This window comes from Cornus florida, unplaced genomic scaffold, assembly GCF_030987335.1.
Source record: "Cornus florida cultivar Cherokee Brave unplaced genomic scaffold, ASM3098733v1 CherokeeBrave_3.0.0_Hap2_Chr03, whole genome shotgun sequence".
NCBI lineage: Eukaryota > Viridiplantae > Streptophyta > Magnoliopsida > Cornales > Cornaceae > Cornus > Cornus florida.
This window is the reverse complement of record NW_026775573.1, coordinates 66,776,425-66,802,002: the sequence shown is the minus strand read 5'-3', so window position 1 is coordinate 66,802,002 and position 25,578 is coordinate 66,776,425.

The following is a 25,578-nucleotide window of genomic DNA, read 5'->3' as shown; positions in this document are numbered from 1 at the left end:
GTTAGGTCATTAGCTGTTGATGAGTATAAGGCTTCCCGCGGCTTCAAAGTAGCCCAAGCTAGGATGTATATCGACAGTTTTGAAGCTTTTCGAGCTCAAGCAATTTTTATTTTCCAGGACTAAAATTTTCTTCAATTCAATTGGGAAGTGATAACGAGGCTGACGACTCGCTCAATCTCTTCAGTTCAGTTAGAGAGTGATAGCGAGGTTGATGACTAGCTCAATCTCCTATCTTTTTTCTTTTTAGTTTAGGACTTCTCATTTTACTAAGTATTTTTTAGTTGGATTTCGTATTTTTTCTAACAGTAGAAATGCACTTCTTTTATCATAAAATGGTGTTGTTTGAACTTCCATGCTTTGCCCCCTAATTTTTAATATTAAAGTAGACATCATATATTCACACACACGTACACACACACACACACACACACATATATATATATGTGTTTGTATATGAGTTTTACGAGCTTCACCCAGCTCGCCTTTTAATAAGGGAATGAATTTTACGAGCTTTACTCAGCTCGCCCTTAATAAGAGAATGAGTTTTACGAGCTTCACTCAGCTCGCCTTTTAATAAGGGGGTAGAGTAGCCTGACTTCACCTTTTATCAAATATTTTGTGCTCATTTTATTGATGTATTATCAATAGTAAAAGAGTCTATAAAAAATGTATGAGATCATAATAAAACCATTATATTAAAGAACACCATTAGAAGAAAACATGATATTCCTTTTTATTAGAAAATAAAATTATTCAGAGAGAATGTAACATTACTAGAAGATAAAGTTATGCTATTAAGCTAACTCTTCTTATTATTAATAAATAAATAAAAGCAGCCACACTAATCTTCTACTGGTAGTACCTCCTTAAATGTTCAGCATTCCAAGGGTGCTCCATCTGATGCCCTCCCAAAGTTTCAAGCCAGTATGCCCCTGGTCTGTTGGTGCTAATAACCTTGTAATGTCCTTCCCAATTAGCGGACAACTTCCCTTCTCCTCAGGTTTTGGTTACTGGGGTGACTTTGCGAAGTACCAAGTCTCCAGGTTGGAATCTTCTTGGCTTGACCTTGGCATTATAGTATCTAGACACCATTTGTTGATAAGTTGCCATTCAAATCTAAGCTTGTTCCCTTCTTTCTTCAATCAGGTCTAAGCTCAATAATAATTCTCTCTCATTTGCTGGTGACTCATAATGCTCAGTCCTGAAACTGGTTACACCAACTTTAGCAGGAACAACTGCTTCACTTCCAAAGGCTAGTAGGAATGGTGTTTCCCCTGTGGGGGCTCTTGCAGTTGTACGGTAAACCCACAACACGCTGGGCAATTCTTCAGGCCTTGTTCCCTTCTTATCCTTAAGCTTCTTCTTTATCATTTGAAGTATCGATTTGTTCGCCACCTCAACCTGTCCATTTGCTTGAGGATGTCCAGGTGATGAGTAGTGGTTCTTTATCCCTAATTGAGCACAAAAGTCCTTAAACTTTGTGCAATCAAATTGCTTTCCATTATCTATGACAAACACTCTTGGGATTCCAAACCTGCAAATGATTGAGCTCCAAGCAAAAGTTTTTATGTTCATCTCAGCAATACTTGCTAGTGGCTTAACTTCTATCCACTTGGTGAAGTAGTCTATAGCCACTATAGCATATTAGACATGGCTGTTCCCCAAAGGCAATGGACCTATAAGGTCCATTCCCCATTATGAAAAAGGCTACAAACCCTTCATGGGAGTCATTTCTTCAGGTGGTTGCTTTGGAACATTAGCAAACCGTTGACATTTATCACATTTTTTCACATAATCCGTAGCATCCTTTTGTATAGTGGGCCAATAATACCCTTGTCGGATAGCTTTGTGTGCTAAAGACCTGCCCCCAGCATGATTACCACAATCTCCTTTAGAATGTACCTTGCCTCCTCAGCTGAGACGCAACGCAGGTAGGGTAAAGAACAACCCCTTTTGTACAACACCCCTTTGATGAGGGTGTACCTTGCTACTCGAATTTTAACTTTTCGGGCCTCATTTTTGTCTTCAAGAAGTTCTCCATCTTTAATGTATTTTATGATAAGTTCTGCCCATCCCATGTTAAACACTAACTGTTGTACCTCCTTTTGAACTTCTTGAAGTATACTCAGCTTATCCAGGTACTCTAATGGTATTACCCTGTTCACCTCTGGATCTAATGCGGTAACTAATCTAGCTAGAGCATCTGCATTCACGTTTTTTTCTCGTGGGATCTGATGGACTGAAAATCTTGTAAAATGATTTTTTAATTCTTCTACCTTTTTTAGGTAGGCCTTCATTTTCTCATCTTTGGCTTTGTATTCAGCTCGGACCTACCTTGTTATCAACTGAGAATCTGTGTATGCTACGAGCTGCTCCACCCTAAGGACTTCTGCCAGTTTTAACCCAGCTATGAGGGCCTCATATTCTGCTTCATTGTTTGTCGCTTTGAAGCTAAATCAAAGGGAATAGGCAATGTTTTCTCCTTCTGGGGAGGTGATGATCAACCCTGCTCCACTAGCATGTGCATTTGATGATCTATCAACAAACAAAGTCTAAGTAGCTTTTTTGTCTGTTTGAATCTGAGGGTATGCTTCTGGGGAAATTTTGATCTAGTCTTCTTGGGAAGGTGTGAACTCAGCAACAAAATCTGCTATCACCTGAGCTTTTATTGCAGTCCGAGGTCTATACTGGATGTCAAACTCCTCAAGTTCTATTGACCACTTCATAAGTCGACCTGAAGTCTCTGGCTTGTGGAGAACCTGCCTTAGAGGTTGGTTTGTTAGTACCACTATCTTGTGAGCTTGGAAATAAGGCCTGAGTTTCCTAGCTGACACGACTAAAGAAAGCGCTAATTTCTCCATTTTCGGATATCTTTCCTTGGCACCCCTAAGTGCTCGACTTGTGTAATACACTGGCTTTTAAACTTCATCCGCTTCTTGGATTAAAGCTGAACTTACTGCTGATGAGGAGACAGCCAAGTACAAATACAAATCCTCCCCTAGTATTGCTCTTGATAGAAGTGGTGGTGAGGAAAGGTATTCCTTTAATTGCAGAAATGCCTGCTCATATTCTAGTGTCCATTCAAATGCTTTTTTGAGGGTACGGAAGAAAGGTAAACATCTGTCGGTTGCTCGGGAAATCAGCCTACTTAAGGCAGCAATCTTCTCCATGAGTCGCTGGAGATCCTTTGTGGATTTGGGTAACCTCATATCCAGAACAGCTTAGATCTTTTCTGGATTAGCTTCAATTCCTCTTCTGTTCACCATGTACCCAAGGAATTTCTGAGGCAACTCCGAAAGCACACTTGTTAGGGTTGAGTTTCATCTTATGCTTCTTTAACACTTCGAAGGTTTCCGGCAGGTCTGCCAGGTGATCTTCAGTCTTCCAACTTTTCACTAGCATGTCGTCCACATAGACTTCCATGTTCTGTCCAATTTACTGCTTAAACATCATGTTGACTAACCTTTGGTATGTTACTCCTGCGTTTTTTAGCCCAAATGGTATGACCCTGTAACATTACAAAACCCTGATCAGTAATAAATAAGGTTTTTTCTATGTCCGGTACGTATATTGGAATCTAATTGTATCCGAAGTATGCATCCATAAAGCTTAACAATTCATGCCTTGCAGTTCCCTCCACCAGCCTATCAATACGTGGGAGAGGAAAACTATCTTTTGGGCAGGCCTTGTTTAAGTCTGTAAAGTCTACGCATAATCTCCACTTCCCATTGGCTTTCTTTATGAGGACCACATTTAACAACCAATCAGGATAATGTACCTCTTGAATAAAGTGAGCTCTCAAGAGTTTTTCCACCTCTTCCAATATTGCCTGGTTTCGTTCAGAAGTGAATGTCCTTCTTTTCTGTCTGATGGGTTTAAAGTTGGGATGAATATTCAAATGATGTTGTATTATAGCCGGACTTATGCCGGGCATATCCTCATGAGTCCAAGCGAACACATCCTGCTTTTGCTTGAGAAATTAAATGAGTTCACTCTTTATGCCAGGTTGAAGCAAGGATCCTATGCTCACTTTCTTCTTAGCCTCATCATCCAAGCTCACCTCCAGTAGGTCTTCTATCGGTTCAGCTCGTTGAATTTTTTATTTTTCTACCTTCTTTTGGTCTCTTACCTCTAACCCTTCAATTATCAGAGTTTCCTGGGACATCTTTTCTCTAAGAGAAGTGAGATAGAATTCATGAGCTGTAGCTTGGTCACCCCTCAACTCACCCACCCCATGGTCTGTTAGGAAATGCATGAGGAGGTGGTAAGTTGAGGTAATGGCTCTGATGGAGTTTAGGGCTGTCCTCCCAAGAATAACATTGTACGCTAAAGGGCAATCCACCACTATAAAATCAACCATAAAAGTGACCTGCCTTGGGCTAGTTCCAGCAGTCACTGGAAGGGTAACTACTCCCAATGGATATACTTTATCTCCTGAAAAGCCCACGAGAGGAGAATTCATAGGTCGTAACCTTTCCCGGCCTATCATCATTTGGTCGAATAAATGGGAAAATATTATATCAGTTGAACTCCCATTGTCAATAAGCATACGCTTTATGGTGTAGTTAGCTATAACTATGGAGACAACCAGAAGATCATCGTGGGGTTGCTGAACCACTTTGGTATCAGCCTCTGAAAACATAATGGTAGTGTCAGCTACCTTAGTGTTTTTGACAGAGAGTTGAACATTCCTACTTCATTCACCTCTGCTCTTGCTCTTTTTGCGTAAGTTTTTTGGGCCGTAGTTGTTTCAGCTCCTCCTGCATACCCTCCGGATATGACTCTGATCTCACCTACTGGTTGTTGTTCTGGTGGACGATTATTCCGCCTCCCTTGTACGGGATTAGTAGCTCATCTATCATCTCCTACTATGAACCTTCGCATGTGACCCCTTCGAATCAAATTCTTAATCTAATCTTTTAAGTCAATACAATCCTCTGTGACATGCCCATGATCTCTGTGGAACCTGTAATATTTATCCCGAGGCCTTCTTGAGGGATCTGATTTCAGCTTCAACGGCCACTTTAGGGAGGGATCACCCTGAATTTGCATTAAAACTTGATTTATAGACATAGTGAGCGGGGTGTAGTTGGTGCATTTATCTAAGCTCCTGTGATGGGATGTCCTTTCACTTTGATTAATTAAAGACTTTTTGAATTTGGTCTTCTTCTCGTCCTTGGCACCAGGCTGTGATCTCTTTTTTTCTGCCTTTTTATCTTCTCCTTCTTTCCCCCTTTCGCGCACTCATCGTATCCTCTGCATTCATGTGTTTCCTGGCTCTAACCAGTAATTCTACCATACTGGTTGGAGGCTTCTTTGACAAGGAAAAAAGGAATCTAGATGTATGTAGTCCTCCCATGAAGGCGGTGAGTGCTACCTTGTCATCGGCTTCATCCACCTGTAGCATTTCGGTGTTCAATCGGTTGACATACTCCCACAATGGTTCTCCCTTTTATTATTTCACGGTAAGCAGGTGAGTGGCCGACCTCCTATGCCTTTGACCTGTAATGAAATGACTTACAAATCCCTTGCTCAACTCTGCAAAGGTCTCGATTGAGCCTAGTCTTAATTTATTAAACCACACCTGTGCCAACCCTTTGAGAGTAGTAGGAAAGGCTTGACACATTATCTGGTCTGGTACAGCTTGGAGATGCATAAGTGCCTGGAAAGTCTCCAGGTGATCAAGAGGATCACGAGTCCCATCAAAGCTCTCAAGTGTTGGCATCTTGAACTTGCTAGGCAGTGGACATTTCATAATAGTCGAGTTAAATGGCAAATTTGTTTTTTGAACAAGGTCATCTATGGTGGTAGCGGAGCCTTTTCCCTTCATAGCTTGCATCACATCTTCCATCTTGGCATTGAGGTTCTGGATCTGTAGGTCAATGTGGGTGACCTCCTCAGTCCGTTCACCAACATAGGTCGAGGTTAATGGCCTAGAGCTACGTGGGGGAGATGGGTGACCCGCCACCCTATGCTGATCAGCAATTTGGCTATGCTCTACAAGAGCCTCCTCATGGGAAGGCTCGTTGCCTTGTACCTCATGATTTCCCTCCTCAGCATTTAGGTTAGGATGATCTTGAGGTGGGATTTCATTATGGTGATGACCCTGCCCTTGAGGTGGGTCTGGGGGAACAAAACGTTGTAGGATCATCGCATTTTGCCGGATCAGCTCATTTATTCCCTGATTCAGGGTTTGAATTTACTGTTCCAACACTGCGATGTACTCTAGGCCATTTGGAATGCGAGGGGGTTCCCCCTGCACGTCCTCCTCACCAGAGACCTGCAATGATGTTCTCTCACAACGCTCAAATCCGGATCGTAAGATCATAATCCTTTTTTAAAAAGAACTATTCCAAGCTTCCCATAGAAGGTGCCAACTGATGAAGATTGGTCTGCAACGATCTGAAATGATAACGTTTTCTCTTGACACCGGTGCGGTGCCTGCCAAACAAGCTCCGATGGCTAAGTCAGTCTACAGAAGAAAATAAAATAAGCAATTCATGAATTGGAGTTCAATATTGCCCATACCTTATTAGTTGACGGGAGTCTATTTTTTATAGTCAACTGAGCCGAGTGTTTATTGCAATCTTCAAGGAGAGGTTTTGTCAGTATTTTAAATTTCATTTAATCAGATCAAAACAACCTTTCGAATTTTATCATCTTATCACCTTATCATCTTATTCGTTTGTTCAACCTCTTTTGTTGATTTCCTCATCAAACGCTATTAAACATAATTGTTCATTCTCATTGATTAATGGTACTTATCATATCGTTGTTATTATTGGATATTTTGATAAATGATATTGATCATTTTATAAATGATGTTAATAATAATGTGATTTATTATGTTTTATGATAGTAATTATATTATAAATGATATGTATTATAATGGGATTTATGATATTATTCATGTTATTTATGATGATTAATCATAATGTGATTGTAGTTGTGTTTATGATACTAATCATATTGGAGTACTATGTGATATTGTAATAGATGATGTTAATTATGCCTTTTTATTCTTAAATTATGATTATCATATTAATGATTTGTACTATACACAATGACGAGCTTATTTAACTCATAAGTTGTAAATGACAATAATCATTCATATATGAGTTGTGTACATTGTGGAAAACATGTGGGTGAGCTAATAAGCATAGACTTACTTTTATTATCTGGTTTGGTTGTGTTATATGTGGTGCCATTCTCAAGATACGGCTATGATGTTTAAGGTGGATATGTGAGTTGGCTAATAAGTTTAGTCTCACATATATTGTGCCATTATTAGATATGGCTATGATGCTTAGATGTGTATAGGTGTGCTAGCTAATAAGTTTAGTCACATCTACTTTATACCAATGTTAAGATATGGTACGTTGCGATGATTGATATATGTATGTGTGGTGGAACCATGTGAGCTAGTTATAAGCTTAGACTCATTTATTATACCGTTTGGATTCGTTGTCATAGACGTGATTCGTCTCTGTCGGGGTATATGGTTCAATACTCAATTGTTCGTTACGCGATTATGATGAGAGTATGTGGACTGGCTAATAAGTTTATTCTCGTAAATATTGTGTCATTGTTAGATATGGCTTTGGTGTTGTTATTATATATATATATATATATATATATATATATATGTCCTGATACGAGTTGATTTGTGCTCGGGATCATTGGTTAGGACTGAGGCGTATATTGTCGGAGATGAGTAACTAGATATAAGAGATGTGTGTGCCCCCGTAGAAGGGGGACTCGTGACCACCTTGTGTGCCATTTTTCATGAGATACCCACTATCCGGTTGTGACTGTCCTATATTTCATTAAACGTCTATAGTGTGTATATGTATGTATTAATTATGTAGTTATTGCATGAGTTTTAGCTAGAGATGTTTTTTTTATCAGTTTTGGACATTGTAGATAGAACTTGCTCGTGGGTCTAACCTACACTTATTTTTTAGGTTCTTATATGTTCCAGTCTTATAGTTGAGGTCGTACTGATCAGAGATAGTCTTCATCATTCTTCTGGATTCGTTAACATAGGATGCTACCTTATTTATTATTGTTTATACATGGAGTTAATATTTCAGGTTACAGTTGTATTTAAAGGGTCCTTAATTTACAATTTATGCTTCACTCAAGTCTTGAATTCAAGACCTCTTAAATCGTGAATGAAAAGCCCCCTCTTCTGTGAAGTTGTGGGGTTGTTCTTCAGAGACTTAGGTAAAAATAGAGAGAAATGGATGTGCGGCTGATAATATTACAAACGACCCTAGGGCCAAAAAGGGTTTTGCTAATTTTTAAGTAAAACCACATAACTTCGTGTTGTCATTAAAGTGAAAACTGTATCCAAAATATTTTCAAAACAGGTCAAATGTGTTCTCTAAATACTTAACTCAGTTAACTCTAGTTCTTTAAAAATTGTTTTCAAAATACAACACCAAGCAGACTAAAATAGCAATTTTGAATTTTTTATCATTATGAAAACTAGAAAAACTGTTTTCATAGTTGAGAACCAAGCATGGACTTAATCACGCATCTCAAGAAGAACAAAAAACCCCAATTATAACTAGACTAAAGTTCTTCAAATTGAATTAATAAACTGGTTCAATTGTAGAGGAAACTGAAAGGAACGACTTTGTCTCCTGAAGTTTTCTCAAAATCCTTCTCTATGTGTGTTGAATCTATGATGGAAGAAGATGAAGAAAGGTGAGAGAGAGAAGCCATATCCAGGTGAAGAAAGAAAGAATGGAAGACCAAAATGAATGGTCTTCCTTCACACACCTTTTCATTTTATACTTCCATCTTCTCCTAATTACACACTTAACCCAAAGGCTTGCCAATTCACAAACTTAACCCAACATTCCCCTTTAATCATTTTCTTACACCAAACATCATAAGATAAATTGCCAAGTAGCACCCTAAATTAAATTTAAATGTTGAAATAAATCCAGAGCACTTGGCTCGATCCGGGCCCACATGGTTAACATCTCGAGCCCACTTGCCCAAAAAAGTGCGATGTCCCAAAAATGAAATCTAAGAGTCTAGAAACTTTTGGAAGGATAGGAAGAATCCCAAACAACCCAAAAATACATTTCCCATGTCATGAAACATGCATATGGAAAAGAAAACAATTGAAGGGAAAAATTGGATATTGGCCTTTGATAAGCGCCGAATATTGCATATTCAAGCGCCCTTAATTGCATTATTTAAGTCCATTGTTTGTTTAATTATGTAGATTACCTTTATATGCACGTTTTTGCATATTTTCAGGTTCATTGGCCAAAAAGAAGCAAGAAGGATGCTTTGTTGAGTTTTGAACATCAAAGGTCACAATGCTGAATTTCTGGCAGCAGTGGAACCTGGACTTTGCTCACCATTTTGACCTTGAAAACTCGAGAACTGCACTTCCCTCATAACATGACATATTTAGAGCTCTGAATCAGCTTTCCAAATCTTCAAGCGGTTCATCATTCGGAGTTTGGAACAGAGAGTTATGATCTTCTTATCATAGGTGCTCAGAACTGCCTGGCAGCAATGAATTTCTGCCTTACTCTTCAATTTCGACCAACCATCCTTGAGAATTGGATCTCCACCAAAACATAAAGTTTTTAGAGCTCTGAATTAGCTTTCCAAATCTTCAAATGTTTCATCATTTGGAGTTCAGAGCACAAATTTATGGCCATTTTACCAAAGTAGGTCCGGGCGGAGCAAACCAAGCATAAGGCATTCTGGCCAATTTTCGAGTGCTCGAGGCCTTATTTCGAGTGCTCGAAATTAGGGCAGATTGCTTCACGAGATCAGCAGTGGAGTCAGGACTTTGCTCGCCATTTTGACCCAGAAAGCTCGAGAACTGGACTTCCATCATAACATGAAAGATTTAGAGCTTTGAATTAGCTTTCTAAATCTTCAAACGGTTCATCATTCGGAGCTCGGAGCAGAGAGTTATGGCCTTGTTACCAGAGGTGCACAGAACTGCCTTTCTCCCCATTTTCGACCAACCAGACTTGAGATTTGGGTCTTCATCAAAACATGAAGTTTTTAAAGCTCTGAATCAGCTCTCTAAATCTTTAAACGGTTCATCATTCGGAGTTTGGAACGCAAAGTTATAGCCATTTCATCAAAGTAGGTCTGGGCGGAGCAAGTGAAGCATGGAGCTTTTTACACTAAATTCGAGTGCTCGAGGCCCTATTTCGAGCACTCGAAATTTGGGCAGTTTGCTCCACGAGACAACCCACTTGTGCTCTGAAATTTCCAACTTTGGATTTCCCTATTAATGAGGTGGTTGGGGATGTTTTTGGAGGAGAGAGAGAGCCTAGTTTGGTGGTAGATAAGAGGGATAAGAGCCACACATTTCATAAGCTTCATTCTACAAGATTAGAGGAGAGAGAAGAGAGCAAGGAGGGAGAGTTCTTCAAGCTTGAAGAAGGGAGCACGAAAATGGAGGAGGTCTTCAAGCTTCTTCCTTCTTCCATTGCTCCTATGGGTAACTAAATCTTCTCTAAGGAGGTGATGAAGCCTCCTCTTTTGATCATGTTCTAGATTAGGCTATACTTTTGGGGACTATAATGTATAATGTATGGTAGTTTCATAGTCTAAGAGCATATTCCCTCTTGTAATGAATTTTAATGTGTAAATAGTTGATGTAAGTTCATTGTCATATCTTTGATGATTCTTGGATCAATCTTATTGCTTTTATTTTCATAGTGACAATGAAAATATAGACTATGAATGTTTTTCAAGGCATGTTGATTTTGAAACTTGATATTCCATTGCTTAGGTACCTCCTTTGATGGTTTATACTTGATTCCTACCTTCATGTGCTTCACCATTTGATTGAAAGCTTGATGGTCTTTTGCTTGAGATAGTGTATTTGATTCTACACCTTAGTTTAAGTAGTTCAACTATGGTAGCTTTTGATGGATCATTCTTGTTTTGATTAAGTGAACTTCTTGATGATTATTAAGCAACGGAGTTGCTTCATATTTCTTGACCATTGCATATATGCTATTTATCCCCAAAATTTAGACCTAATCTAGCATGTACTTAGGGTGTAGTGTGGATTCATCTCCCTAGTCTTTTCTACTTGTATCTCACTTCTTCAATTTCATTGCAATCTATTGTTTTATGCATTTTCTTAGTTTAGTGACAAACACACAAACCCTTTATAAACCCCCCATCACTCTAGAATGATTCTAGACATTTAGGTTGCCTTAGACTAGCGCAGTCCCAGTGGTTTGACTTACCCGACCAATAGCCCTATTTTACAATGATTCGTGCTATTGCGAAGGTTGATGTATAGTTGATCAAGCGATCAAATTTTGGCACCGTTGCCGGGGACTGCAAACGGTTTAGCGACCAAAGTTCTAGGGTTAAATTTTAGTTTGATTGTGAATATCGTGTTTTGTGAATATTCCTTGTGTGTTTTAATCATCTTTAAGTTGTAAGTGAGATTCTAGGAACTCGAAGCTCGCCGTGGGAATGCTAGCAAATTGTAAGTCTAGAGGACCTTGGGTAAGTCTCTTGACCTTCTAGTTTCGAATTGTGAATATCGTGCATGTGTTAAGCTTAGAAGTAGATAAATTGCAAGCCCTTGTTGAGGCTAATCTTTATTATGTATTTTCAATTCCAAGCATCAGTCCTTGTCATGGCCAATTTAATTTTTGTCTTGATAATTGAGGAGAAAGGGAATATCATATGTGGAGGTTATGGTGATGAAGTGTTGTGTTGATTGTTTTGTGTGTTGTTGAATTACTCTTAGATGGAGGATAACTATCTTCCAACTCAATTCTACACACCACATGCATTTTATGCTTTTTGCTCTAGTAATACACATCATACAAGAGATTGTTTTCCAACGAGACAATTCTCGGATTTTTATCTAGAGCAACCAAATGCAAATTTCTCTGAACCGGGTAGTGATCCATACTTCAATGGTTATAACTCGGGTTCAGGAGATCATCAAAACTTCTTGTGGCATGACATAGGAAATTCAGCCCCACAATCTCTTGGGCAACAGTTTCACTCCAATTTTCAACCCAATGATCATTATTTCCAGCCCTCTTCTCCTTTTCCACCGTCTCCATTGGATGAGCTAATTGTTGCTAACAAACAAATGATGGAGTCTATGCACACACAAATGATGGACTCCAACAATCAACTATTGGCCTCCCTTGCTAGCATGCAATCCATAGTAGAGTCTATCAATCAAGTGGTACCATATCACCAGTCCCAAGTTAGTGCAATGATAGATGACCAAATATCTCAAATTCAACAAAGGATTAATGCTAAAAATCATGAAGAGGAGGAAACATTTTCATTTGAATTTATGGCCAATCCAAAAGAAAATTCTATGAATGATGAGATTACTTGATAAGCGCCGAATATTGTATATTCAAGCGCCCTAAATTGCATTAGTTAAGTCCATCGTTTGATTATTTAAGTAGATTATCTTCATTTGTGTGTATGTATATATTTTCAGGTCCATTTGCCAAAAAAGGAGCAAAATCAAGGCTTTGTGGAGTTTTGGCCATCAAAAGGCACAATTCTGAATTTCTGGCAGCAGTGGAGTCAGGACTTTGCTTACCATTTTGACCTTGCAAACTCGAGAACTGGACTTCCATTATAAAATGGCATATTTAGAGCTCTGAATCAGCTTTCCAAATCTTCAAGCAGTTCGTCATTCGGAGCTCGGACTAGAGAGTTATGGCCTTGTCACCAGAGGTGCGCAGAACTGCCTGGCAGCAATGAAATTCTTCCTTGATCTTCATTTTTGACCAATCATCCTTGAGAATTGGATCTCCACCAAAACATGAAGTTTTTAGAGCTCTGAATTAGCTTTCCAAATCTTCAAACGGTTCATCATTTGGAGTTTAGAACACAAAGTTATGGCCGTTTTACCAAAGTAGGTCCGGGATGAGCAAACCAAGCATAGGGCATTCTGGCCAATTTTCGAGTGCTCGAGGCCTAATTTCGAGTGCTCGAAATTAGGGCAGATTGCTTCACGAGATCAGCAGTGGAGTTAGGACTTTGCTCGCCATTTTGACCCAGAAAACTCGAGAACTGGACTTCCATCATAACATGAAAGATTTAGAGCTCTGAATTAGCTTTCTAAATCTTCAAACGGTTCATCATTCGGAGCTCGGAGCAGAGAGTTATGGCCTTGTTACCAGAGGTGCGCAGAACTGCCTGGCAGCACTGAAGTACTGTCTTTCTCCCCATTTTCGACCAACCAGACTTGAGATTTGGGTCTTCATCAAAACATGAAGTTTTTAAAGCTCTGAATCGGCTCTCCAAATCTTTAAACGGTTCGTCATTCGGAGTTCGGAGCGTAAAGTTATGGCTGTTTAACCAAAGTAGGTCTGGGCGGAGCAAGTGAAGCATGGGCATTTTTACACTAAATTCGAGCGCTCGAGGCCTTGCTTAGAGTGCTCGAATTTGGGGCAGAATTGCCTTCGGGAATTCTCATTTTGGCAGCCACTTGTGCATTGGTTTCCTCATTTTCTACTTACTTCTTTATGAGGTGGTTGGGGATGTTTTTTGGAGGAGAGAGAGAGCTTTGTTGAAGGAGATAAGGCAAGGAAGGCCACACATATCATTATCCCATATTCTACAAGATTAGAGGAGAGAGAAGAGAGCAAGGAGAGAGAGTTCTTCAAGCTTGAAGAAGGGAGCACGAAAATGGAGGAGGTCTTCAAGCTTCTTCCTTCTTCCATTGCTCCTATGGGTAACTAAATCTTCTCTAGGGAGGTGATGAAGCCCCTCCCTTGTAAGCATGTTCTAGTGTAGATTTTACTTTTGGGATTTCAATGTATTATTGTTGGTGATTTTATGATCTAGAGCATCATATGTGTTGTAATGAATTCTAATGTCTATACATGATTATTTTGAGCTATTCATCTTGTCTTAGATGGTTTCTCTTCCTAATCATATTGCTTGCATTTCCATAGTGACAATGGAAGTTAGATCATAGAATGGTTTTAATGGCATGGAGTTTGAGAACTTTGATAAATCATTGCTTAGGATGCCCTTTGATGGTTTATACTTGATTCTTAACTTTGTGTGCTCTCATCATTTAATTAAGGGCTTGATAATCTTTGGCTTAGGGAGCATGTTGAAGACTACACCCTAGTTTAGGTAGTTCAAGCATGTGAATCTTTGATGGATTATTCTTGGTTTTGATTTAATGAACCTCTTGAGGATAGTATAGCAACCAAGGGTTGTTATGTGTCATGACCATCATTTATGTTGATTTTCCCAATTTAATCTCAATCTAGAATTTGTATAGGGTTGGAGCGGATTCATTTCCCTAGTTTTTCTCTACTTGTATTTCATTTCTTTTTAATTCTTGCAAGTTTCTAATTTATGCAATTTCAATATTCTTAGCTTAAGTGACAAACAACAAAACCTTTATAAACCCTTCATCATTCTAGAAAGATTCTAAACACTAAGGTTGCCGTAAGACTAGCGCAGTCCCAGTGGTTCGACTTACCCGACCAATAGCCCTATTTTACAATGATTCGTGCTATTGCGAAGGTTGATGTTAATTGACCAACCGATCATTACTCCTAGTAACTTTCATCATGAGAATAATCAAGTGGTTATTACATGTGAAAATGATGAAATGGTGGTTGAAGATCAAATTGTTGCCACTCATAAAATGGAAGAATTTGTGGTTAAAAATAAGGAAAAAGATGATGAGATTGCATCATTTAAAACTCCAGAACAACCCCTAAATAATCCTTTGCTTGATGCACCTCCTTCAATGGAGGATCCTCTAAAAGCTTGTTTGGCTCATTTCAATTGTGAGGATTTTAATGTTGACAATTCCATTTCGGAGGTGAATTCTTTGCTTAATATTCATCCACCTATTCATTCTCTTCCTTGGTCAACATCAAATGTATCTCTTTCTTGGGAGCTTGCATCTCATCCCATTCCCTCATTTGAGTTGTCTCAAGTTGTTGAGCCCGAACCGCCGGATAAATGTGAGGAGGATGTTGAAATTTTGAAGGATAAGTTGTCGAGCATTCCCGTGCTCAATATGACCCTTCAAAAGCCTTTGCTAGGTGCACTCTCACCTACTCTATCTTCCTATAATCCAAATCAGCCCCATAGTCCAAAGTTCTTCATTGAGGATGAAGAGTGGATTGAGGTCTTTCCATTACCTCTTTCCAACTTTTGTCTTCAAGCTCTTTTCCTTCCGCTTCCAAAAGAACTTTCTTACTTAGGGAAGCTTGAATCTCTAGAGAGACATGGTATAGGGTAAGGAGGACTAACTTGATCTCGGTGTATCTAGCTATCGAGATTTTTGAGAATTAGTGCCTGCTCTAACTTCGTCTAGCCATCGACATTAAATTTAGCAACTCAAGGGAAGCAATTCTTTCAATTTCCAAGCTTCCTTCTCTTTGAAATTGCTCGTGCCTTGCAAAATTTTCTGGGAAACGGTTTAGAAAAGCCAAAAATTTGATTTTCTTAGACCTTCTCAACTCTAATTTTCATTCCCGGAAGTCTCCATCGCTTTCTAGCAATTTCATTAGATTTTTCAAATGCGACTCATGTGCATATTTTCTCATTTTTAATGAAAAGTTTGAAAATTTTCTCAAAATTCTTCATGCATTTGAGATGATTAAAAAGTTGAAAAATTGCAAGGTTTCAAAACAAAACTTTCAAAATTTCCCATGCATTGGAATGGAATGAATTTGCAAGTTTAAAATTTTCTCCAAAAATTTCATTCATGCATTGTGTGATGTTGCAAAGGTTTGAAAATTTTCTTACATCCATCCATGCTTTGTGTGATGTTCTGAAAGTTGGCAATTTTTCCATGCATTAGAAATTGCAAAGTTTGAAAAGTAAAAAAAAAAAAAAAAAAAAAAAAAAAAAAAGAGTTCTTTTCAAATTTTCCATCCATTTGAATGAGAGGATGTTGCAACGTTTAAATTTTTCCCATACATTGGCTTGAATCCATCAACATTGCATGCATAGGAATTTCATGCTTCTCAAAAATTTTATCATGATCCGCAAAGTTCCTTGCTTGCATGCATTTCTATATTTCATGCATGGTTGCATGCATTTCTCTGATGCATGCATTCCTTCCTATCCGAGCCCACTACTTAAATTCTTTATGCTTCCATGTATTAATTATCTCATTCCTTGAACCATCCATGCAAGCTCATGCATGGCCATACAACAGCATTCAAGCTCCATGTCGAGTACTTTAGTTTTCAAGCTTCACTTTAATTTGGCTGCAATTTGGCTGCAATTTTTGAGCAATCCCATTTCCCATTTGAGTGCTCGCAGCTTTCAAAGCATCAATCCTAGCTCACTGCCTCAATTTAGAGCAATCCAATTTCCATGTGGAGTGCTCGAAATTCCTTGCAGCTGCAATCAAGGTTCAATACCAAAATCACGAGCCTACTGCCTTCATTTAGAGCACTCTAGCTCCCATTTGGAGTGCTCTAAATGTGAACCAATCTTGCATGCACTCACTGCCCAATTTTAAAGCACTCTAAATTCCATTTGGAGTGCTCTAAATTTTCAGCCCAACTTCCGCAGCTACTGCCTCAGAATCGAGCACTCGTAGGCCAAGCTTCGAGTGCTCGAAGCTTCACCATTTCCTTAGCCTGCTCGCTGCGTAATTGTCGAGCACTCTAGATCCCCTGTGGAGTGCTCGAAAATTGCCATTCCTCTCATCTCCAACCAAGCTCCCACAACCAAAACCACCCTCTCATCAACCCAACTTTCTTTCTCATTTTTCTCAACCCAAGTAACCCCACACATCATGCATGCCACCCCTCGGCAAAACCAACCAACCCTCCCTAACCCCATAACCTCGCACACACAACATTCTCTCTCTCTCTCCCCAACCATCCCAACACTCATCATACAACTCCTTCTCTCTCTCACCTCACCACCATCCCCTCATGCATGCCCATTATGCATGCTCTTCTCTCTCTTTCAACCAACATCACACACACCTCCCCATCCACTCTTCACCACCCGGCAGCTTCACCCTTACCACCATGTAATCTCCACTAACCCGTCCCTCTTAACTCATCCCACACTCCAAGCCACACCTCTCGGCCACCCTCTCATCACCCACAAACTAACCTCTCAGCAACCCCTCATCATCCTCAACCATGCATGCCTTCCACGGCCACCCTCCCAACACAATCCCAACCATTCACATCAACACCATGCACACACCAACCAAACCGACCACCACCCCAACCTTCACCCCTCTCATTCACCAACCAACCCTCACACAAGCCTTCTCTCTCTCGGCACCTTCACTCCCTAACCACCCACCACCCTTCACACTCAATCAACCCCATCCTCAATTCCTCCACAACACCCTCATGCATGCCATTCAAAAAAAAAAATAATAATAATAATGGCACACTTTTGGCATTCTTTTGCTATCCATTTTACACTTGTGGCTAATGTCTGCATTTGTGTTTTGTTTGGATTTTTATCTTGCACTACAATTCAGGTTAGTGTTTTTAATTCTGTTTTGATTTTTCTTAAGAGCCTATGCTTTTACATGTGTATGTTAGTTGTGTTTTGACAGGTCTTCCTGTCCAAGTTTGGGGGACGCTTTTGCGCACTCACATAGCTGAACATCTACGTCGTCGTCACTCCACTTGGTATTATTGTTCTTTTCCCCCTTTTTTTGCTCTTATTTTGGTATACTTGTCTTCACACCTTGAGGACAATGTGTCATTCAAGTTTGGGGGTGCATTTATGCATTTTTGGTTTCATAATTTTTGCTAAGCAATGATAGTATAACTTAACACTTGTCGGAGATGAAACATATGTTTAATACCTTGTGTATAGAAGCAATTGAAATTTTTGAAAATAAAGAAAAATTTGAGTTGAAATGATCATGTAGATTCAAATTAGTCTGTATAAATGTCTCAATTAAATTCTCGCTGGATTTGACACTCTTTTAAGCTTCACAATGCACAGATGCACATTGGAAACTTAATTGTGAGGCATGCAACTTGATCAACCTTGACCTTGGCCTAGTTAATCTGATTTGATGAACCTGATAGATGAATATCTTTGGCATGATTTAAGTTGAAAAAAAAAAAAACAAAAAACAAAAAACTGAGAAAGAAAGAAAAAAATGACTAGTTGACGTTCGTAGCCTTTCCAACTCGAGCTATTAAGCCCTAGGAGTGTCTCTACACTTAACACCCTAAAGCCGTCTGGTTTTGGAGTTGTTGGCCTAACGCTTGCTACAAGGGTTGGTTAGAAAGCTTAAAGGACTTAAACATTGCACGGTCATTCAAAAAAATTGTAATAAACATGGTTCGCTAGAGTTCGTAGCCTTTCCAACTTGAGCTATTAAGCCCTTTGGAGTGTCTCTACACTTAACACCCTAAAGCCATCTGGTTTGGGAGTTGTTGGCCTAACGCTTGCTACATAGGTTGGTTAGAAAGCTTAAGGGACTTTAGCATTGCACAACCATTCTATGTTTCGCTTATGAGTTACAATAAATTGTTAACAGGCAACAAAAGTTGTCTTGAAAATAAAATCATGCCTTAGGGACTTCATGTAAAGGGGAATTCATTGATTTGAAAACTTGTGCCTTGGAATTGGAAAAGAAAGTAAAAGCTGCATGTTGAGAATCCAATTCACTTTCACTGAAGTAGAATTGATTTCCATTTAAGAGATGACAATTGAGTTATTTATATGGACGATGATGTTGATGCATGTATGTGGAAATGCATTTAGCCAATTTTAGTATCAATGCTTCATATATGCAAGGTAGTCTTCCCAATGACCCCATCTCCAGTTCTTTGTTGTTTCAAATTGTATTTGAGCTATGTTTGCACTTTATTTCACCATGGATGATATTTTTGTGGTAGCATGCCCATGGTTGTATTTTCATTGAAGTATTCATTTTGGTTTTGCTAAGGGACTAGCAAAATGTAAGTTTGGGGGTGTGATAAGCGCCGAATATTGCATATTCAAGCGCCCTTAATTGCATTATTTAAGTCCATTGTTTGTTTAATTATGTAGATTACCTTCATATGCACGTTTTTGCATATTTTCAGGTTCATTGTCCAAAAAGAAGCAAGAAGGATGCTTTGCGGAGTTTTGAACATCAAAGGTCACAATGCTGAATTTCTGGCAGCAGTGGAACCTAGACTTTGCTCGCCATTTTGACCTTGAAAACTCGAGAACTAGACTTCCCATATAACATGACATATTTAGAGCTCTGAATCAGCTTTCCAAATATTCAAGCGGTTTGTCATTCGGAGTTTGGAGCAGAGAGTTATGATCTTCTTATCATAGGTGCTCAGAACTGCCTGGCAGCAATGAATTTCTGCCTTGCTCTTCAATTTCGACCAACCATCCTTGAGAATTGGATCTCTACCAAAACATGAAATTTTAGAGCTCTGAATTAGCTTTCCAAATCTTCAAACGGTTCATCATTTGGAGTTCAGAGCGCAAAGTTATGGCCATTTTACCAAAGTAGGTCCGGGTGGAGCAAACCAAGCATAAGGCATTCTGGCCAATTTTTGAGTGCTCGAGGCCTTATTTCGAGTGCTCGAAATTAGGGCAGATTGCTTCACGAGATCAGCAGTGGAGTCAGGACTTTGCTCGCTATTTTGACCCAGAAAGCTCGAGAACTGGACTTCCATCATAACATGAAAGATTTAGAGCTTTGAATTAGCTTTCTAAATCTTCAAACGGTTCATCATTCGGAGCTCGGAGCAGAGAGTTATGGCCTTGTTACCAGAGGTGAGCAGAACTGCCTGGCAGCACTAAAATACTGCTTTTCTCCCCATTTTTGACCAACCAGACTTGAGATTTGGGTCTTCATCAAAACATAAAGTTTTTAAAGCTCTGAATCAGCTCTCCAAATCTTTAAACGGTTCGTCATTCGGAGTTTGGAACGCAAAGTTATGGCCATTTCATCAAAGTAGGTCTGGGCGGAGCAAGTGAAGCATGGAACTTTTTACACTAAATTCGAGTGCTCGAGGCCCTATTTCGAGCACTCGAAATTTGGGCAGTTTGCTCCACGAGACAGCCCACTTGTGCTCTGAAATTTCCAACTTTGGATTTCCCTATTAATGAGGTGGTTGGGGATGTTTTTGGAGGAGAGAGAGAGCCTAGTTTGGTGGTAGATAAGAGGGATAAGAGCCACACATTTCATAAGCTTCATTCTACAAGATTAGAGGAGAGAGAAGAGAGCAAGGAGGGAGAGTTCTTCAAGCTTGAAGAAGGGAGCACGAAAATGGAGGAGGTCTTCAAGCTTCTTCCTTCTTCCATTGCTCCTACGGGTAACTAAATCTTCTCTAGGGAGGTGATGAAGCCTCCTCTTTTGATCATGTTCTAGATTAGGCTATACTTTTGGGGACTATAATGTATAATGTATGGTAGTTTCATAGTCTAAGAGCATATTCCCTCTTGTAATGAATTTTAATGTGTAAATGGTTGATGTAAGTTCATTGTCATATCTTTGATGATTCTTGGATCAATCTTATTGCTTTTATTTTCATAGTGACAATGAAAATATAGACTATGAATGTTTTTCAAGGCATGTTGATTTTGAAACTTGATATTCCATTGCTTAGGTACCTCCTTTGATGGTTTATACTTGATTCCTACCTTCATGTGCTTCACCATTTGATTGAAAGCTTGATGGTCTTTTGCTTGAGATAGTGTATTTGATTCTACACCTTAGTTTAAGTAGTTCAACTATGGTAGCTTTTGATGGATCATTCTTGTTTTGATTAAGTGAACTTCTTGATGATTATTAAGCAACGGAGTTGCTTCATATTTCTTGACCATTGCATATATGCTATTTATCCCCAAAATTTAGACCTAATCTAGCATGTACTTAGGGTGTAGTGTGGATTCATCTCCCTAGTCTTTTCTACTTGTATCTCACTTCTTCAATTTCATTGCAATCTATTGTTTTATGCATTTTAATTTCTTAGTTTAGTGATAAACACACAAACCCTTTATAAACCCCTCATCACTCTAGAATGATTCTAGACATTTAGGTTGCCTTAGACTAGCACAGTCCCAGTGGTTCGACTTACCCGACCAATAGCCCTATTTTACAATGATTCGTGCTATTGCGAAGGTTGATGTATAGTTGATCAATCGATCAGTCTTTATAATTTATGCTTCACTCAAGTCTTGAATTCGAGACCTCTTAAAAACTGATTGTGTACTGGACCATCTCTCCTACAACTCTTATATTCTCACATTTTTTCCATTCAACCTCTTATTCTCATTATGTAATTAGCTCCTATAAAACATGAAAAATAGGTATAAGAATATTTAACTATTACAAAAAATTTATTAAACATTTATTTTTGAGTATAAAGTAGCAAGTTTTGTGCACTTATCACATGTTGCCCCTTGTTTTCTTCTTATTTTATTGTATTTGATATTACAGATTTACACGCACGCACGCACGCACGCGCGCGCGCACACACACACACACACATATTTGGCATTGTTGCTTGAAACAAGCCTTGTTTTTGGCTAAATCTGTATCGGGCCAAAGCTGGGGAGAGAGAGAGAGAGATTGTGAACGAGAAAGAAACAATTTAAATTACATGAGTGTGGCTATTTTGTTAGAAAATCGATTAAGGAAAGAAGAGAGAAACAATGAGTTTAAAATTGGGATTTTTTTGTGGGTTTTAATTTTAGTCCGTTAACCCGTTTAAAACGGGTTGATCTGATTTTTTAGTATTGATTTTTAATTATTTAACTTTGGGTTAGGTACTAAGTTACATAGAGCGGGAGCAGGAGCGAGAGCGAATTCGAGAGCGGGAGTAGGAGAGTGACAGAATTAAGTCATGAGCAGTGAGAATTTGAGTAAGAGTGTGCGCAGAGCGTGAGAGCAAGAGCACGCTCGGAACATGAGAATGGCACCTGTTAAGAAGGATCGTGTGACTTAGGTTAGGTGTCAAAATTTTATTGGCCCACATCAGCTATAAGAAGGAAGTTCCTTCTATGGGGTAGGAGGTCATTATTGTCCTTTATTTTATTTGTTTATAATCACGAATAATAAATATTTAACAAAATTTAAATTAATAATACATATAAATATAATGTAGTATCTTTAGAAGTATTTTACATATTTTATGTTGCAATTATTACAAATAGGACTACCATTTGTTTTTTTTTTTTTTTTTTTTTTTTTGGGCCTAGCAATAGAAATGCCCTACGGCATCTACAAGAGACAAATCAAACTACACACAAAACACAACCAAAACAAATAAACAGAACAACCCAACAAGAAAGGACCACAAGACCCACAAAAAAATTTCCAACTAAAAACAGTGCCTAACTGATATGACATACACAGTGCAAAAAAAGACTTCCAACTAAAAACAATGCCTAACTGAGATGACATACATAATGCAACACATGGATGAGGAAGCGTAGAGAATAAGATTGGGCTTAAAGTGTGGGCTAACATAGCATTAGACTCATATGACTGTCCTACCAGCCCAGCCATGGAATGGACGTCAACAATAGAAGCCAAAAAGAAGGAGCCGAACATACCATAACATACTGGATAAGTACCCTTCCCATGCACCAGCACTAACCAAAACTGTGAGAACACCAGAATCGGAGAACACCCGAATCGCCGAACACCATGAGAGCGATACAGCAGCCCTAACAACCAAGACTGCAACAAGTGATAAATATCCCACAAAGGGATTTGATGGGTAGTTGCATGACCTAAAGAAATCTAGTGAGAAGCATGTGTTTCCTTGAAAGAATTATTCAGAGGGCTCCCAATAGTGATAGCATCATGGCCATGAACAACCAAAAAATAGAGCGTTAAACACCAAAGCTTAAGGACTTCGGCCACGTCGTGACTGAAATTGTCGTAGCCATTGTGGTGGGTGCGGGGTGGCTTCCAAGCCCCATAGACCAAGGTTACCGGTGGACCCTTATCGCCAACCACTGAAGGACCCAAGGAAACCCAATCCAACTCTGAGGCAAGATAGACACCAATACAACACACAGAGAAAATTAGAATTAAAAAAGAAACAACAAACATAATACCTAGATCAAAGGGGAAGAGCGGAGCACGACACCTAGACACCTGCCCATGGATGTCACGATATAGATTTGGCTTAGTATTAACCGCATGGGCCAAATCATAGATATAATTAGCAGTAAGAGGACTACCCATCAGTCGACCCAACAACAATTGGGCTTATATTTGGACTAACCCAACTCCAAAGAAGTGACAGGTAGTGGTTTTAATATCGGCCACCAAAGTGGAACAGAAAACGTGGCCAAGCGTATCAGCACATTTGTGATACCCCTCAGATCCGAGACACGGGTTGATCAGGCCCAAACCCAAGGGAATATCAAATAATTAATATTTAATATGAACACAGAATACAAAATTTAAAGAATAAGAAATAAATAATAACGGCTAAAATGAATTCTAATGAAAAATCCTCAAAATAATTATTAAAATTCAAACTCCAAAACCTCCAATTATTTAACAACTCGGGAATCCATCTAGTGGACCCCTAATAAAAATCCCAACTGTAAAATAAAATAACTAAAGTACGATCCAAAGCTAATAAGTAAACAGTCCTACGTAGTCGGTGAAATAGAAGTCTGTATTTGCTCTGCACAACCAAGCTCTAACCCTGAAACTGACGAACACCTGTAAAATAAGAGAGTGGGTCAGGCCCACATGCAAATCCTATTCTACTACGATCCAAACAGGAATTCGATACTCAGATACATCCTAGATAGACTCAACAATAGCTAGAGTAGTCCATATATGTATATATTACACACTATAGAACGCTCACTAGTCCAATAGGTCTGTTTCAGACTGAGTAGAGATACCATGCAAATCGCACATTACGTGGTCATGTGTACCTAGACCTACCAAGGAACAGCAACTACTGTCCAGCTATCCATCCTAGGTGATATACGCACCCTAACCATGGTCTTGAGACTTAAACTCATACCATAGTACCATATCATATATATATATATAAAGTCCATGTCCTCCCAATACAAAATATCACCCATTTTGTATAGTGGTATGACATATGTATAACAATCCATCCCAGAAACCAAGTTATGTCATTCAGTTATTTACTGACCTGACACCAACAGGAGTTGGACTTAACCTTTATGGTTAATCCACACCTTAATTCATTTTGGGTAGAACTTAGTGTTGAACTAATCCATACCGAGTATGCCACCGTCCCATACCGGTGCATACTATCTTCCAGCTAACATGGTTGACAAAACAGTATAAAACATTCATCAACCACATCCCAAAATAAACACATATATAGTTTAACATGTGTATAATCAATTTATGCGTTCAATATAAGATTTAGAAATCCTATTCTAGTCCTTGAAACTGATAAAGTAAGATTACGAAATCAACTCCTCCAAACAGTACCATAACTGATGCAATGTATAGCAAGTTTTAACATCAGTTAATTCCATCTAAGCAGACATATATTTAAACAATTATATGCACATATCACAGCTGAAACATGATTCATATTTTAAAACCATGCAGAGAAATAAAAATTGCTAAAACTATAGGCAATTTAAATTATTCATCCAATCCTCCTTATACGGTTCACTATTTAACCATAAGTTAATTCCATCCTCTATATTTAAATGTAACCATGCTACCCAACATTTTTTATAAGTCTTTAGCAATGAATTACACCATCCAGAGAAATAAAAATTTCTAGAACAGTAGGCAATTTTAATTTATTTATCCAATCTTCCATATACGGGTTCATTGTTTGTCCATATGTTAATTCCATCCTCCCTATTTAAATGTAACCACGCTTCCCAACATTTTTATAAGTCTTTAGCAATGATTTACACCATCCAGTAGCCTTTAAACAGTTTTTGAAAAAACCCAGTTAGCCAAACAGTCCCAAAAATTAGTTTTTTTTTTTAACGATTTTAAAGGAGGGAGTAGGCTCTTAAACTTGATAGCCTGCTCTGTTGCAAGGAGAGCCGGCTCCCCACCCTTGGGAGCTGGCTCTAGGCTGTTGAAAGCCTGCTCTCAACCTAAAGAGCCGGCTTTAGCTTGGTGGGAGTAGGCTCCCTCCTCTTTTGGAGCCTACTCTCATCTCTAGGAGCCGTAGTCAGTTCTCAGTCTTCTTCCTCGCCTCTGGCAGTACTTGTAGTCTCTGTAATAATTTTTATTACATGTTTTAATGTCCATCCTAGTTCCAGTTTGATCATTAGACCATAATATACAACCAAGACTTAAATTGAAAAATAAATTTGCAAGCAACGGCAACAAGATTTTAGACTTAACTTTTAAAACAACTCAGAACAGATTATTTCAAGAATTACATAACGATTAAACATGCATAAAAGATGTATTTAAGCTTTAGTTTAATCTCTGGAGTTTACCTAGGCATGCACAGAACACAAATTAAAGGGAAAGAGTAGAAGAGAGACTTGCCTTTGAGACTTTGAATAAAAAATCTCTGACTGTTGCCTCTATCTTCTCCGGCCACGTTGGTTGTGTTAAACAGCTCTTGCTGCTACTATTATAGTCCAGTAGCCCACACCAAACTC